The sequence below is a fragment of the Lynx rufus genome, unplaced genomic scaffold (genome assembly GCF_022079265.1).
Source record: "Lynx rufus isolate CCGP_SWC_20201006 ecotype Redwood Valley unplaced genomic scaffold, mLynRuf1.p SCAF_2, whole genome shotgun sequence".
NCBI classification, from domain to species: domain Eukaryota; kingdom Metazoa; phylum Chordata; class Mammalia; order Carnivora; family Felidae; genus Lynx; species Lynx rufus.
In genome coordinates this window covers 128813904-128830106 of record NW_025814834.1, presented here as the reverse complement: position 1 = coordinate 128830106, position 16203 = coordinate 128813904, and the positions used below count along the sequence as shown (strand labels likewise).

At 50.9% G+C, this 16203-nt stretch overlaps 2 long non-coding RNA genes and 1 pseudogene across 2 annotated transcripts; all 3 read right to left on the bottom strand.

Moving 5' to 3' along the window:
• Positions 1–2022: 2022 nt before the first annotated feature.
• Positions 2023–10545, bottom strand: LOC124515480 (uncharacterized). Its single transcript, XR_006962822.1, has 4 exons — positions 10438–10545; positions 8772–8851; positions 5234–5327; positions 2023–2353 (listed from the first exon to the last, which is right to left on the bottom strand). It is a non-coding gene; the product is annotated as an uncharacterized LOC124515480 (long non-coding RNA).
• LOC124515478 (L-lactate dehydrogenase B chain-like) lies at positions 2347–5224 on the bottom strand (annotated as a pseudogene).
• A 3260-nt stretch (positions 10546–13805) lies between the features above and the next one.
• On the bottom strand, positions 13806–15908 carry LOC124515479 (uncharacterized). The gene is made up of 2 exons (XR_006962821.1): positions 15481–15908; positions 13806–15354 (listed from the first exon to the last, which is right to left on the bottom strand). It is a non-coding gene; the product is annotated as an uncharacterized LOC124515479 (long non-coding RNA).
• Between the last annotated feature and the right edge of the window lie 295 nt (positions 15909–16203).

The following is a 16203-nucleotide window of genomic DNA, read 5'->3' as shown; positions in this document are numbered from 1 at the left end:
GGCGGGGCAGGGACAGTGCTACTTGCAGTCAGAAGACCCAAGCTCCACTCTGAGATCCAACACTTGATGAAGGCAGCAGCCTCGGGCGGGTGTCTTACCTCCCTGAGCCCCCTGCCCTCATCTGCCTCACAGGGGAGTGTAAAGTGCTTTGCAGGTGTCGGTGGCCCTAGCAGGGCTGTGGCCTGACCTTGGGCCGGCCCCCCATTAAGTCCTCCCTTCTGAAAACCCTGCCATGGTTGAACCCACAGATTCCTGCAGAAAAGGGGAAAAGCATTCCAGGTAGAGGGCAGTGAGAGCAAAGACGTGTGCACAACATGCACCCACGCACCCACACGCGTACTGAAGTCTTCGTACCAGGAAGTGTTCTAAACATCTTATATATGTTAACATATAAGCACATATATTATATATATTAACGCATATTAACTCATTTACCTCTCTTATGAGCCCTGTGAAGTCGGTATTAGCCTGCCCTCACTTTATAGAGAAGACAAGGTCCAGAGAGGTAAAGTAATTTGCTTAAGTTCACACAGCTAGAAGTGGGGAGGAGCCAAGATTAGAAGCCAAACGTGATTGAAAGCAGGGATGGTGGGCCTGGAAAGGACGAGAGAGATACTGGGACGGGCCACACCTTCCTTTGTCCACTGCTGTGGGGCCAGTGCCCAGTATAGTGCCTGGCCCATAGGCTTCTGAAACATGAGCTCTGCAGAAGGTGTGGCCAACTTGCACGTTTGGGGACACTGAAATTTTGCACAAGTGGATGCTGGAGTTGCTACGTGGGGGCAGTATGGGCCCAGGGATGAAGCCTCTTAGACTGCCTTGTCTCCTTTCTAGCTTGAGATCTGGCCTCTGCCCAGGGCTGTCCTCAAGCAGCAGGCTCCTTCTCAATGGGACTGCTGAAATCGTTACAAATAGTTCCTCAGTACCCCTCTGGCCCCCTCCCCTTAGACTCAGCCTCTCCACCTTTGGCACATGAGCATCCTTGCCTCCTTGTGGAATGTTCTAAGCTCTCCCAGAGGCAAGGTCTAGGGAGGGCGGGGGCTCTGAGGGGAGGACCCACACAGGCTTAGAGGAGAGTGTTTGCTGCCGGCAGAGGCTGCTGAGAGACCGGACGGTGTGCTGGGCTGGAGAGCTGGGGTCTGGTGAGAAAGGAAGTTTCCGTCCTCTGTGGCATTCAGACCCCACCAGGAATGTGGCTTTGGGCCAGGATCCCTCTGGGCAAGAAAGGATGACTCAGCAGAAACAGCGTCCTGACCCCACAGGATAACAGAGCCTCTGCCCTGGGGGGTGGTGGGGGGGGGCAAGTGGCAGGGCTGGTGAATTGACGATCCTCCACCACAGCCTTCGTCTGTCTGGCTCCCGGCCCTCCCTAGATGTCCTTCTCTGCACCGAGGTTTTAAGACTCTCAGAGGAGCAACTTTCAGACAGACCAGGGAGGCACCCCACACTCTTTCCTACTCTGGGGGGAAGAAGCAGCTTGCTGCTGAGGCCTCCCAGGCCTGGCCAAGGGCAGAAGCCCCCGCATGCTTCAGGGTGGGGGGCACTGGGCAGCTGGGGTTGCTGGGCTGGGCACCGGGGAACTCCGGCACAAGACAGCCAATTGGAAGCACATGTGTTGAGACAGGCACAGAAAGCCACAAGGCTGCTTCTCCATTCCGTGAGCCCAGCTTCTGAAAAATTAAGGATCCGTCACCGGGAGCCCCGGGGAAATGCATCCCTTTGGCACCAGCCTCCTGCCTGCTTGCGCCCCAGGGGCCTAGCAGGAGTGGGTGCTGGTGGTGGTGAAGAGGACGATAATGTCAGGGCCACGGCCACCCCTGTTGTTAGCGTTTGTCAAGGATTTCCCACACGCCCTGCTGACCGCTTGTACCTGTCTAATCTCATGCGCTCCTCATAACAACCCCATAAAGTAGGGAGGTACTTGTCCTACTTTTTAGAAAGGAAACAACACTGCAGAAGATTAAGTAACTTGCCCGAGGTCCCCCACATAGTGACTGGCAGAATAAACTTCCAAGTCTGGGATCTTAATGGTTTGCTTTATTCATGACACCTTCTTCTGCCCCTTGGAGGGAGGAGGAAGGCAGAGTCCTGTGGTCCTGCACCCCTTCCCTTGAGGGCCCCACAGTGACTGAGGGTCAGCGGGGTTGGCACATGGAAACTCTGACCCTTTCTGGGAGCCGTTGCAACACTTGGCGGTTTCCTGTGCGGTTTCCATCGGAGGGTGCTTGGGGCCCACAGAGCAGCGAAGATCCTGGGATTCAGGGCTAGAAGACATGCAGCTACCTCCTGACTTACTAGCTGCGTACGTGACCCTGACACCTCACCTTGTCTTTCTGGGCCTCGGCTCCTTTACCTGTTAAATGAAAGAAGAACACAACAACTTGGTCTTTACCACCAGCCCCGGCAGGATAAAGTGTAGACCATTAGGCCACTGTGGCCAGGGGCCTGGCCAGATAGAAAGCAGAGTGGGCCATTGGGGGTGAGGGTTGAGAGGGAAGGGGGTGTGGGGTGGCAGGAGGGGGCTGTCAGGCGGGCATCGTGCTGCTCTGCTCCCAGGTCAGGAGGGAGGCCGACAGAGGTGAGGACTTCCTCTCCTAACAGGTGACAGCCACTTTGCACAGTATCACCCGCCTTGATAGGGGAGTGGAGCCAGGAGCCTTCGGTGCAGAATGGCTGCATCTTCCCGGGAAAACTGCATGGACAGAACTGTTCTAGGCACCAGATGACTATCAGTTTCTTGCAAGCGCCCTGTTTGCTGACTTCCTGTTGATGGAAAATGTCCTGCTCTAACCTGGGCTGCTGTTAGTTGACTGGTTCCTGTTACCCCAGCAACAGAGCAATAGTGGAGGTGGCTGCAAGCAGCTATGTTAAATCACTTCATCAATTGTCACCCACAGGCACTGTGTCAAACAAGGGGTGGTTACAGCCCTGTTAAGCTTAGTCACTGCCTGCTACTAAATGTGGCTGAGATGGTTGTAAACATGCTCGGAATAGGCAAACAACAGGCCTCCAACAGACACGTCTTGGTTGATGAAAGAACTTTCGGAATCATGAAGACTTCAGATCATGTCCCTTACGGGTATCACTGATGACTCTATTTTGTTACATTTAAAATCTTGGCAAACCAGTAATTTACATAGGATGTGCATGGCCAGGCTACCCCCAGCTGCCCCATTCCTTGGCTCTTTACGAGGATTTATCAATAACAGCATATCCGTTCTGTTTGGGCTGTTATTATGCCTCTATCCTGGAACATCCTGTAGTGGTTATTTTTTGGAAACATCATCTGGTTCATAATCTCTTAGCAACAGAACTTTGAGGGCTAACGGCTGATGCACACTCCCAGCAAGATGATTGCGACTGGTAGGCAAACAAACCCACAGCAGCCGAGTTGGAGCACCCCTCTGATTATGGGTTTAATTGTTTTAGGCCATCAGACGTCACCAGCACCCACCATGGGCTGAGCTTGCTTTGTTAGACGCTTGAGAGCATTTGCTGTGGCAGCCACACACTCAGGCCCGGGCGGAGGTGGTGGGGGGAGCTTTCAGTCACCGGGTGCCCAAGGCTGGCACAGTCTTGTGTCCTCGTGGAACATGAGGAACAGGTCCTGGAACATGTATCTGACTCGAAGAGGAGGAGGGCAGGAGCAGTGGCCTTGTGCTCTGTCCACGCCCGCACAAACTCCTTTCGTGGCAATGTTAGACTGTCCTCACACTGGATTGGAATCCAGCCCTGCTTGAGCCCCCAGCCTTCCCTCTTTCTTTCTTTTCTATCTTTTCTTTTTATTCTTTTTTTGCCCCCAATAGTTAATTCTGTCTGCTCAAGGGCTCATATCGCAAGCATTAAACCAAGTGCAGGCTTTGATTCTTTGAGCACAAATTCATGTATCTACAAAGATAAAAAACAAACTGTGATCCATGTACATGGATAGAAACTAGAGATTCATGGTTAATCATGTTGGAGTTTTTACATTTCTACAGCCTAGAATCCAGAAGTCACAGATCTTTTAGGTCCTTCTTGATGCCCCACAGGGTATCTGCACTTTTCTGGAGCTGAGCAACTTGGTCAGCCTTCAGCTTCTGGTTGATAACACTGGTTAACCCCTGGGCACTCAGGATACATGGAAGGCTCAGGAAGACTTCATTCTCAATGCCGTACATTCCCTTCCCCATCGTTGACACAGGGTGACCCCTGGATAGATTTTCAACATGCATTCAATGAGGTGAGCCACACTTATCCAATAGCCTATCTGATATATCCTTTGGCTTGATGGTTCCATAGGCACTTCTGGTCACCGTCTTATGTGCTTCCTCCCAATTTTCACTATCATTCCCATTTTTGGATTCAGTTCCTAAAGAGAAATGCCTGCCACATTCACTCTACTCCATACAGCCTCACTAAAGACACCATGTTCTCTTCAAACTTGGCAGCTGCTGGGATGAATGCCAAGTTTTTCACCTGGAAGATCTCAAAATCTCGCACTCACTTCCAATCACATCATGCTCAGGTAATCCAGTTAGTGTCCAGGTAACATATGTGAGAATCCACCGGATCGGGAACTATAATTATGATGCAATTTGCTGTCCTTGATGATCTGAAGAAGAATGAATCTGAAGACATTAATGTCCCCCTGCACCAGATTGAGATGACTCTCTTCCTCTGGCTGGCAGACTCCTGCATTTTCCATCACAATCTTAGAATTGGCAGTCACAGTAATCTCTATCTGCCACAAGTTTTGGTGTCTGAAGAAGTAAGCTTCCATGCTGCAGACGCACCTCCTCTTTTTTGAGTTTATCTTCTAAAACATCCACGACGGCAAGTTCATCATTTAGAGACTTTCCCAGAATGCTGCTGGCACATACCATACCAACTAGTTCAACACCTACTGCAATGATTTCATTGTTTGGTCCTATTGCCATTGCCTCTTCTTCCGCAACCAGGGCGATCAGTTTTTCCATAAGAGTTGCCATCGAGTGCAAGAGAGAGAAGGCTCTGGGGAGGTTGTGGTGGCCATGCAAAGAAGACAGTGGCAGCTGCGTGCCTTGCCTTCACTCTCTCTGCTCATCCCATTCACATCTCCAGGTCCATAGGGACAGCTGGGTCCTTACTTTATGTGTAATCTCCAAAGGTACTGCATAGTGTAGCACATGAGGGCCACTGCCACAGACCAGTTCCAGGGGTCAAAGGCCACACACAATATGTGCATCCTGGAGTCACTGAACCCAATACTCACAGGCAGCATGGGGCCTCCTGTCATTGGGGCTCATGATCCTCTTTTATTCTGGTTCTTTCTGGTCCCTCCCCAAGGTGAGATCATGATTCCCCGTCTGTGAGGAGTAGGAATAAAAATTAAAATAATAGCTACCATTGGGGCACCTGGGTAGCTCAGTCGGTTGAGGGTCCAACTCTAGATTTTGGCTCAGGTCATGATCTGATGACTGTGGGCTCCACGCTGAGCATACAACCTGGTTGGGACTTTCTCCTTCTCTCTCTGTCCCTCTCCCTGGCTCGTGCTCTCTGTCTCTCAAAATGAAATGAAATGAAATGAAATGAAATGAAATGAAATAAAATAAAATAGCTACTACTTATTACTATGAACCAGGATCTTTACTGATATGCCCTTATTTACTCCTGAAAACCTTATAAGGACATGATATTGTTTTCCCCATTTACAGATCAGGAAATTGAGGATCAGTGTAATTGAGTGATTTGCTGTAAGTCACAGAAGCAATTTCTGTTTGTGACACCCACAGTCATGCTCCTCCCCCTCCCCAGCCCTATTACTCATGAGCAGAGGTGGATTTACTAAGAAAGTCCTGAAGCTCTGCTCTGGGCCCCGTCACTTGCACCGCCCTGTCCGAGGCCCTAGAAATTGATTCATAGGGCCACATATCGTTGGGACACGAGATATTTTAATATTTTGCCTAAAGGAGAGTCCCGCTCTGATTCCACAGATTCCCTCCTCAGATTCTTCCCCTTTCTGTCCCCTTCTCTGCTCTATTCGTTCTCCTTAGCCTTGTCACTAATACACCGTGGTATACCATTGCACATCCTAGGCACCACTCACTATGTGTTTTGAATGAATAAATGAATGAATGAATGAATGAATGAGTACAGCCATTGTCCTTATGCATGAAGCAATCTTGTGCCATAGGTCAGGCAAAGATATAAAACTGTGAAAAGTGACTTGCTCAAAGCCCCTACTTACAATCCAGTCCCCTTTCTCTTGCTCTGAGCTGCCTTTGAACTTGGTCATGCCTAGGTTTCCTCTGGCCCCAACACTACAATTTACTCACAGACCAGACATCATGTCACTGGTGTTTCATCCCTGACTCCTCTCTCTTTACCCCCCAAATCCTATCAACTGCCTCCCAAGTGTCTCTGAAACTGATCACTCTGTTTATCTCCACAGTCCCCACCGCAGATGGGGTCTCCATCAGCTTCCTGGCCTCCTCTCTGTCCCCTGTCTGTTGCCCACACAGCTTCCAGAGACTGATTTTCCTGCTGGAATTACTCCCATGAATTCCCATTTTGTAGAGATCGTATCTGAAATCCTTAGCCTGACCCACAAGGCTCACATTGGCTTTTTTTTTTTTTTTTTCAGTTTCTCAAACTCACCATCTCCCTGACTCAGAGCCTTTGCATATGCTCTACCCACTTCTGGTGCCAGAACAGTCTTCCCCTCCTCCCTCTCTACCATCCTACTTAATTTTTCACTCACCCTTCTGGTCAAGCATCACTTCCTCAGGGCTACCTTCCATGTCTACCCACACTGAGTCAGAGCCCCTGTGAATTATTTTTATAGCTCCCTGTATATCTCTGCCTAGAACTGATAACCACTGATATAAATAACCAACTGTATAACCCTTGGTGTTTGATCTGGCGTTGTGACCCCTCCCTCTAGCCTCCTCCCCAGTCAAAGACCTAAGTTCCCAGAGGGCAGGGACCATGTCTGCCTGGCTCACTGCTCTATCTTTGTTTTGTTTGTTTGGCTGAAAGAATAAAGACACTCATTCCTTTCTCACATAACCCTTGAAGTGTTTCTTATCGGCTGGCAGCAGTGCCCCATCTGGTCCTTTCGGGACCTGGGTTCCCTCCATGCTGTGGCTCTGTTATCCCTAGGAGTTGTCATCTGCATAGTTTAAGCTAGGTCATCACCATCTCTGGGCTGGAGCCAGCAGGGAGGAGAGGAAGAGTTTTCTAGGTCTTGGTTTGGTTCCAGGGATCTATTACTGAATAACAAACAGCCCTGAGATAATGTGCTAAAAGACATCAACCATTTCATTATCCTCATAGACTCTGTGGGTCTGTGAGGAATGCTGGGGAATTTGGACAGAACACAGGGAGGGTGACTTCTGTTTCTGCTCTATACCTTCTGGGGCCTCAGCTAAGACTCAAATGACCAAGGGTGACTCAAATGGTTGGGGTTGAATGTTCTGGAGGCATCTTTACTCACCCGGTGCCTGACTGGAAGACTAGGCTCAGCCAGGCCTGAACCAGGGGACCCACATGTGGCCTCTCCAGTTTGGTGGCCTCAGGGGAGTTAGCTTTCTTGATGGAGGCTCAGAGCTCTAAGAGCAAGAGTTCTCAGAGAACAAGATAGAAACCTCTATGCCCTAACCTTAGAAGTCACGTTACAGTTGGAGACTGCCCAGGTGCGAGTGGAGGGGTCATAGATCCCCTACCTCTTGCCAGGAAGAGGGTTGAAGACTTTGTGTCATATTTTAAAGCCATTATAGCCAGAGGGACACATGCCAGTTTCACTCACATTCACCTACTGAGAACGTAGGTGTATGGTCCCAGCTAAATTCACAGGGCCGGAAAACACATGTCCCTAGCCACATGCCTGATGTCAACTTCATTATAAGGAAAGAGGGAGAATGGATTTGGGCCAACTGTTTGCATTCTGCCACAGCTATTCCTCTGGTCACCAAATATCCAGGTGTACCCCCTCTTCCCACACGTGCAATATGCTTCTCCTTGGGGGAAAAACCCTAAAGTTCCGTTGACTGCCTCTCCAGTTTGGTGGCCTCTCTTTGTTGAATGACTAACTGTATGTTTGCAGAGTAACTGTGTCCAGCCGTATACTCTAAAGATAGTGTGGTCAGAGGCGGTGTTCCATTTCTTAACCTAGAGCCTCGAGGTGGGCTAGTTCTAAGCGGGGAGGCAAAAATCAGGGAGCAGTGGCCTGTTAGGAGTGAAGAGAAATCTGTTCTCCCTTTATCTTGGTACTTAATTCCATCTATTTACAGGGTAGGAAAAACAATAATTGTTAATTGAAAAGAATGTCTGTTTCATTGTGCATCTAAAATTAATTCCAGATGGATCAAAGATTCAGATGTAAAAAATAAACCCATAAAATGCTAGGGGAAAGGATTAGAGCAGACAGTTCATAGAAGAAGATAAATAAAAGGCTGACAATGGTATGAAAAGACACATTCTTGAGGATGAGGGGAGGCAGGAACTCTTGTGCATTACTAGTTGGTGTTTAAATGGATCATTTTTACAAAGGGGGATTCAGCGATATCTCTCAAGATGTCAAACATTCAATACCCTTTTATCCAGAAACTGCATTTCTAGGTATTTATTCTACAGATATACAGCATTCCCACAATTGAGCAAAACTATATGCCAAGGATGTTCAGTGCAGGCTTGTTTAGAATAGCTAAGTAGCTGGAAACCACCTAAATGCCCCTCTGTGGGAAACTATTTAATAAAGTAGAATCCCACGCAGCTGTTAAGAAGAATATGGTAGATTTATCAGTACTCACATGGAAAAAGGTCCAAGGAACTGCAACAACCAGAAACAAAAGGCAATTTGGAGGGCATGGTGCGTAGTGTAAATTCACGTCTGTTAAGAAAGCAAGCAAGCAAAATAATTCGTAGGTATTTTACAAAATGCCCGGAAATATTCATAGAAAGTTTTTAACAATGGTTACTTCAGGGGGAGTGTACTTGAGGCTGTGGGGAGCAGGAGGATGTATAATTTTTCCTTTATGTCCTTCTCCACTGTATGGATTGTTTTAATTGTAAAAAACATGTAACACCTGCATCTGTTTTATAGGAGAATCAAATTCAGAGTAGTGGTTATTCCTAAGGAAGAAGACAAGGGAATAGAAGAGAGGACATAGGGTCCTTTAACTGTATGTACAATGTTATGTTTCTAAAAGAAATTGACGGCACTTGGGTGGCTCCGTCGGTTGAGTGTCCGACTCTTGATTTTGGCTCAGGTCACGATCTCGTGGCTGGTGAGTTTGGGCCCTGTGTCAGGCTCTGTGCGGACAGCGCAGAGCATGCTTGGGATTCTCTCTCTCCCCCTCTCTCTGCCCCTCCCCCGCTTGCTCTCTCTCTCAAAAATAAAATAAATTCACTTAAATTTTTTTTAAGAAATCGAAATGCCGAAGAAATGGTAAATGTTGTTCATTCCCTTTTACCGCCACCACCACCACCACGTGGAAACCATAAGTGACGATATGTTAAGAATTGATAGGGGCGCCTGGGTGGCTCAGTCGGTTAAGCGGCCGACTTCGGCTCAGGTCATGATCTCACGGTCCGTGAGTTCGAGCCCCGTGTCGGGCTCTGTGCTGACAGCTCAGAGCCTGGAGCCTGTTTCAGATTCTGTGTCTCCCTCTCTCTGACCCTCCCCCATTCATGCTCTGTCTCTCTCTGTCTCAAAAATAAATAAACGTTAAAAAAAAAAAAAAGAATTGATAAAGCTGGCAGGGGGGTACCCGGGTGTTCATTATATAATTCCCTATGCTTTTCTAAATTTTGGGGACATTTTACAACTTAAAAGAAGCTTTTTAAAAAAGGATTCGTTCTCGGGGCGCCTGGGTGGCGCAGTCGGTTAAGCGTCCGACTTCAGCCAGGTCACGATCTCGCGGTCCGTGAGTTCGAGCCCCGCGTCGGGCTCTGGGCTGATGGCTCAGAGCCTGGAGCCTGTTTCGGATTCTGTGTCTCCCTCTCTCTCTGCCCCTCCCCTGTTCATGCTCTGTCTCTCTCTCTCCCGAAAATAAATAAACGTTGAAAAAAAAAATTAAAAAAAAAAAAAAGGATTCATTCTCTACAACAACATAAAATAAATGGAAAAGAAGCCAGAAAAATGAAGCAACTTGGTAAATTCAACCACAGTCTCATAGGAAGGAGATACAGAGACTTAATGTTTCCCGTTTGGACTCTTGGGTGCCCCTGGATTGGAAGAAACGCTAGGGATGGCGTTGCTTTGGGAAAGGGAATGGGCCGACCTGGCACTGAGGCTGGGGTTCCATGCCGGAGCCCGGGCTGGGTGCGCAGTTAGGAGACTGACACTGGTCTGGGTGCAAGCAGGTGAGCAGGGGGAAACCCGGGCAGTGCAGGGGGGCAGTGGCAGCCTGGGGTTCGCCGCCAGCACCGCCAGGGCCTCCCGGGGCTGCTCCTCTTTGCTCCTGTCGCACGCACCACGTCATCATCTGTCAGCCGAAAGAGCAGTAGGGGCAGCCGTGTCTCCTTTCTCCCAAGTACTGCTTCTGGGGGAGACTGAGCAGCACCCCAACTCCTGCACTGGAAGCCGGGAGAGCAGGGTCTCCGGTCCCCCGGCCCTCACTCCCTTCCCTCCGGTCCCTCCTGCCGGGCAGGGCCTTAATCTGCTGCACCTGCAGTTCTTTGATCCGTTTCAGTTTCCTTTCTTTTGAAAAAAACTAACCACAGTGCCGTGCGTGTTGCCAGCCTGACTCTGTTGCTTTGAAAGCCCTCTTCCTGTGAACTTGAGATGTGGGTGATAAAGCAATGAAGGACAGTGGCCTGTGGGTCTCACCAAGGGCCTTTGTTCTGGGTACTGATGTTATGTCACCCGCAGGCAGAGGTGGGGCCTAGAGTCTGTCCTTGAGGCTCAGAGGGCTGTCTCAGGCAGGGCCGCTGTGTCACTGCTGGGGTCCCGCCTAAGTGACATATGTGCAGGTACATGGGAGCATCCCCACACAGGGAGGTGGACTCGGGCTGCCAAGTGTCCTTCAGCCGGGCCCTTGTCCTGCTTCCACCGCTCCACCCACCTCAGATATCTGAGTGTAGACCCCAGGCTTCCGACAGGCCCAGGGCTGCTTCTTTCCAGAGGGGCTAAGACACAGGGCACACACCCTCCCGCAGTTGCTGCCAGTGTGTGTGTGTGTGTGTGTGTGCACCCTTCAGGCCCCTGCAGGGAGACAGAGAGTTTCTGGGTTCCAGTCCTGGCAGGGACTGTAAGACCTGCTGAGCAAACAGCTCACCAGTGCATTGTGTGATGTCCAGGGTTTCTGGGCTGGCGTCCGGCTTCTCAGTGGCCCCGATTTTGTGTTCTTGTTGTTGAGCTCTTGGGAACCAAGGGCTGGCAGCCAGCCAACGCATGCAAGGACTCCACGCTGGAATCCTTAAACACATCATCGCGTTTCAAATTCAGAACAACTGAGTACAAGCATGCTTAGCATCCCTGTTTTACAGAGGAGGAGACTGAGGCCCACAAAGGTCGGATAGCTCGTCCAGCGTTCCCAGCTGGGAAGGGGTGGGGTCGGGATCTGGTCTCTTTTCACTGCCAGGTCTTCTCCACAACTTCTCTTCCCTGCTCTGTGTGCTGAGGGGGGTCTGTGAGGATTGCATGGGGCGGGGCGGGGTGCGGTGGGGGTGGGGGGAGGAGCCCTTACTCTGCACCTTGACCAGTGGGGAGCACCGACAGCATATGGGAGGCAGAGAGTGCATGGCCCTTATTCTGTCCCACACCTCCTGTGGGGTGGCCATGATCTGGCTGCATCGCTCAACTGAGACCACGGCTCGCATCAGGGCCCTCTCCTCCCAGACAGGGTCTAGTCGCCCCCTTGACCTCTCACCTCATCAGACCTAGTGGTGGATGGACTGCTATTGGGCCAGGTTCTTAGAATCGTTTCCTACACCCTGCCCTTACCTTTGAACATAATCCCTTGATTGAATGTTCCTCAAATGGCCCCATCTGAGTGTGCCATCTGCCTCCCACTGGGACCCTGCCTGACCCATACCATCCTGCCAGCTCATTGGCAAAGACCGCTGGGTCTGCTGAGTCATCACAGACAGCAGCTGGGATCACAGGTGGGGGGGGTCCCTTTTCCAGTTCCTGTGCTTTTCTTTGGCTCTCCTTGTACCCTCACCCCTCCTCATCTGCCTGCTTTGCCTCCACTCCCACCTGTGGCTCTTCTGCAGCCAGAGGTCAGGGATGTTTAGGGGATGACAGTCACGGCTAAGCAACCCCTACCCCTATCCCATCCACCTGTGATGCATCCGGGAAGTGTGCTCCAGAATCATGGGCGTCATGGGCCAGTCATAGAGGCCCTGCGTCCTTGGGACAAGATGTTTTGGAAGCCACTGCACAGAAACAGGATGATTTCACATTGCTGGGAGAGCCTTCTTCCCTGGGGACCCGTGACCAGGAAAGCTTACCCACTCACCCGCCCACTCACTCACTTGCAATGCAGAGAGGGGCTGACTCCCCACTAGGCCTCCCCCCCCCCAAGGGACCTGGTTGTCACTTCCTCAAGGAGACTGTCTCCAGCCCTCGCCGAGGCTGGCTGCCCTGTTCATCCCATCCCTCCTTGTTTTGAAACCCTCATCACACTGATATCCCTTGTCATCGTTCAGCTCCCTCACTCTACCTTCTACTCCTAAAAGCAGGTCCTCTGCCTGTACTGCTCACTGCTGTGTCCCCAGTGCCTGGCACAGTGCCGGGCACACAGTGGGAGCACAAGAAATTGTTGAGCTAAGATGAAAACAATGGTAATTAAATCAATGCTGTGCGGATTACCCCTCTCATATCTAGGAGGCCACTGAGAGAACAATGACAGTGCCGCAGGCTGGGTCCTGGAGACAATGTCAGCCTGCAGAGTCTGGACCCTGGGGTCTAGTCCCTGCTTGGCTCATACTCATTGTATGGCTTGAGCCATCCCTGAGCGTTAAGTCCCTCATCTGTAAGATGGGATAATACTTCTATTCGTTTTCTATTGCTTCATAATAAATTATCATAAACTTAGCAATTTAAAACAACCCAGGGGCTCCTGGCTGGCTCCCTCGGTTAAGCGTCCGACTTTGGCTCAGGTCATGATCTCACGGCTCCTGAGTTTGAGCCCCGCGTCGGGCTCTGAGCTGACAGCTCAGAACTTGGAGCCTGCTTCAGGTTCTGTGTCTCCCTCTCTCTCTGCCCCTCCCCTGCTCACGGTCTGTCTCTGTCTCTCTCTGTCTCTCAAAAAAAAAAAGAATAATAAACATTAAAAAATTTTAAAAAAACCCACATGTATTTTTCATCAACAGTGACTTGGACCAGGAGCCTGGGCACAGCGTAACTGGGTCCTCTGCAAGGACAATGTGTCAAGATGTGGGCCAGGGCTGGGTTCTCCTCTGGATGCCCCCATGGGGAGGGATCTACTTACAGGCTCACACAGGTTGCTGACAGAATTCATCTCCTTGTGGCTGTAGGACTGAAGTCTTTTTTCTTTTTTAAGTTTATTTATTTATTTTGAGAGAGAGAGCATGTGAGCATGAGCAGGGGAGGGGCAAGAGAGAGAGGTTGAGCGAGAGGGAATCCCAAGCAGGCTCCACACGGTCAGCACAGAGCCTGACACAGGCTCCAACTCACGAACCGTGAGACCGTGACCTGAGCCGAAACCGAGAGTCAGGTGCTCAACCCACTGAGCCACCCGGGCGCCCCGCATAGGACCGAAATCTTCTGGTTGGACATTGGATGGAGGCTGCCTTAGTTCCTAGAGGCCACCCACAGTTCCCAGCCAGGAGACCCTGTCCGAAGGCTCTCTCAGAACTTGGCAGCTTGCTTCTTCAATGTCGGCAAGAGAGGATGTCTTTATACCAACCTGCAAACAGGACTGAGCCTTTTATAGCATGAGGTAATCGTGGGAGTGACACACGGCACCATCTCCGCCAATATCGGTTACATATTGGCATCTTGGTTATTCTATTGGTTGGAAACACGTCACCGGTCCTACCCACACTCAAAAGGAGGGGATTACACAAAGACATTGAGGCTACAGGGATCATGCCAGTCACTTCAGAATCCGTCTCCTGCAATACTAATCCCTATCTCAGAATTCTTGAGGTACCTAAGGAAAGGAATATATGAAAGCACTTCACGCGGTGCCCGGTGCTTAGTGAGACTCGGAAAATGTCGCAGAAGGTGGCTAGCAGCAGCTGTGTTTTCCTTTGGCCCACCGTGAAATAGGATATGTTGGTCCGTTCTGGGTACCCAGGCCCCACCATGCCTCATTATCTTTGACTTTCACCGATAGGCCGTGTCAGCCATCTACCTCATCTGTCTAGATCTTGAAGGCAGCTGAATTTGCCATGTAGTATTAGCTAGTGTGATCAAATAGGTGTTCTTGCTATTGAAGTTACAAGTTCTTGACAGGTGAGGCTGTATCTTACTCATTTTTCTAGCCTATGGGGGGCCTAGGATGTTGAGTTTAGCTTGGATGATCCAGGAGGGTTGAGCCACAGCACCAACCGGAATGGTCTGAGTCCACGGTTATAGCCGCAGGGAACACGTGATGGTTGGCAGGGAGGGAGGGAGCAGGGGCAGGTTGGATGGATGAAGTCAGGGAGGTGCAGGATGAGTCTTGGCAGGCATCCATGTCAGGCTCTGCTGCGGGAAGCCCCTCCTGTTACCATGTCTGCCCACCTCCCTCAACCCCCAGCTTTCTTCCCTTCTTACTGTTCAAGCCCCTACCTTTGAGTGGGGTCTCTGTGGGATCTGGGTGCGGTGGGCCATGCCTGTTCTGATGAGGGAAGAAAAGATGGATTCTTTCAGAAATAGATCATCTGGGCTGGGAAGGGTCTTAGCCCCCAGGAAGTGGTCAACAACTGGCTTTAGGTTACAAGATGAGGAGTCATGTTTGTTGAGTGCCTACTCATGACTCGGGCTCCACACTTCACATATTTCATTACCTCTGTTGTCTCAGTCTTCAAGGTGGAAAGACTAAAGCCCAGAGAGGGCAAGTGGGTTCCCCTGATCACACAGTTACTGGGTGGCAGAGTTAGGACAGAGCCTAGGTATCTGGACCATAAGTCCAAAGCTTTCTCTCTACAACACCCCTCGCACCCAGGCCTGTGGGCCCACTGGTGCTGGGGGCAGGGGCACACTTTCCCTGGCCCTAGCCCAGGTCTCCATGCAGGTTGGTCTGGCTTCCCAGCTCCTCATTTCTTCTTTCCCTCTGCCCTCAGGGTGCTCCTTCTGCTGAGTCTGTACCACATTCTCAGCCTGGCCCACACCAGCGATGGTGGATGATCCAGACACTGAGCCCAGAGATTCTTTCCCAGCAGACACAGAGGCCGCCTGAGGCTTGCACATCTGGGCGTTTGTTGCCCAAGTCTAATCTGCAGAGGATAAACCAGAGGGATAATTTCTGTCATTTCTGGACAGAGCCAGGGAGCTAGAGTCACTTCAGAGAGGCAGAGGACCTGCCTCAGCTGTGGGAGGGGTAGTGGTGAGAAGGGTCCTACCTGGCGGGGTCATCTGTCCTGGGGCAGGTGGGCCTCTTCAAGTCGGGTCAGACAGGAAGTTCACCCACCAGCGGCCGGGGCTGTAACAGCTGCTTCAAGTCTGAAACATTTGTAAATCCCTCGTTTTCACGATGCCTCTGTTACTCACTGTGCTTTCCCTGAAGGGGTCGGCGGCAAACTCCTTAAAAGGCATGCGCTTGTCTTCAGGGTGGGAAGAGAAGGGGAGCCGGGTGCCTGTGTTCCTTTCGCACCCGGATTAGGGACGGGAGGCTGAGAGCAGATGGCCAGAGCTGAGAGAAGCTGGCTGTGTCCCCGCAGGGGTGGGAGGCAGCCTGGACCCCAGCCAGGACTGGGCTGAGACTCTGTCAGCGCTGGAAGCCAGCTGCTGTGAGGGCTCCGATGGGCTGGCATTACCCTGAAGCCCAGCCTGACTTCCAAGAAAACACTCTAAAACCGGTCAGTGACCCAGGGGAAGAACATTCTGCAGACTAATTCCACTTCCTTTCGTAAGTGGGAGCCAATGCAGGCTCTTCAGGGGTAGAAGCTAGAAATGGAGAGAGCACACAACAGGTCCACACACACCTATCTCTTCCCGACCGTGGATCTGGGGCTACAGACCCCTAACCTCCTTGGGCCTGTGCCGCGGAACACGCATGTGGTCCCGAAGAATCATACGAAGCCCACGCAGTCACACACAACACCCACAGACACACCCCATCCCTC